The following is a 918-nucleotide window of genomic DNA, read 5'->3' on the forward strand; positions in this document are numbered from 1 at the left end:
CAAGCTAAGGGACTGCACAGAAGAGGTATTACCGCTCTCTCTATCTGCTCATCGGGGACATCTTCCTCCTGTTATTCCAACCTCTAAGCACATGGTTTCCCTCTGGCCCTCTGAAATAAACAGAAAGGAAATTTTTCCTAATGATCCTCTGACCCCAAAAGACCAGGTTAGAAGTCAAGTTAGTTTTTACGACTTTGTAGTCTCAATGTCCCAGAGCTCTAACCTCCTACCACCTTATCCCAACCTTGACTTCATGGTTTCTCTGAAGTCTGAGACTAAGAAATCTATCAGGTTCTTCTCAAGCCTCCTGCTGCCCCTAGCTCCCCCATGACAGGGAGGGCTCCAGGTCACTGCATCCAAAGGGGCCCAGAAAGGGGAGGGGGCATTGTCTCACTGCAGCAGCTGCACCCACAATGCAGAGCATCAAGTGTGTGGTGGTGGGCGATAGGGATGTGGGCAATAAGTGCCTGCTCCTCTGCTACACAACTGAAGCCTTCCCCAAGGAATACACCCCACACAGTGTTCAACAATTACAGCCCCCAGGGCGCAGCTGGTGGGCTCACAGTGAACCTGAACCTGGCAGGACACAGCAGGCCAGGAGAAGTACAATGGCCTCCACACACTGTCCTACCCTCAGACCAATGTCTTTGTCGTCTCTTTCTCCTTTGCCAGTCTGCCTTTCTTTGAGAATGTGCAGCACAAGTGGCTTCTAGAGGTGTGCTATCACTGCCCTGATGTGCCCATCCTCCTGGTGGGTACCAAGAAGGACCTGAGGACCCAGCCTTACACTTTATGGGTACTAAGGAGAAGGGCCAGTTGCCCATCACACCACGGCAGGGCCAGGCACCAGCTAAGCACATTACTGCTGTGTACTACCTCGAGTGCTGGGCCTTGCAGCAGGATGGCATCAAGGAAGTG

The 918-nt window shown here is 52.4% G+C and overlaps 1 pseudogene; it reads left to right on the forward strand.

Annotated features, from left to right (window-relative positions):
- The first annotated feature begins 300 nt into the window (after positions 1-300).
- LOC105309042 overlaps positions 301-918 on the forward strand; it is a 1,014-nt pseudogene continuing 396 nt past the window's right edge.

This window comes from Pteropus vampyrus, unplaced genomic scaffold (genome assembly GCF_000151845.1).
Source record: "Pteropus vampyrus isolate Shadow unplaced genomic scaffold, Pvam_2.0 Scaffold662, whole genome shotgun sequence".
In the NCBI taxonomy this organism is placed as follows: Eukaryota; Metazoa; Chordata; class Mammalia; order Chiroptera; family Pteropodidae; genus Pteropus; species Pteropus vampyrus.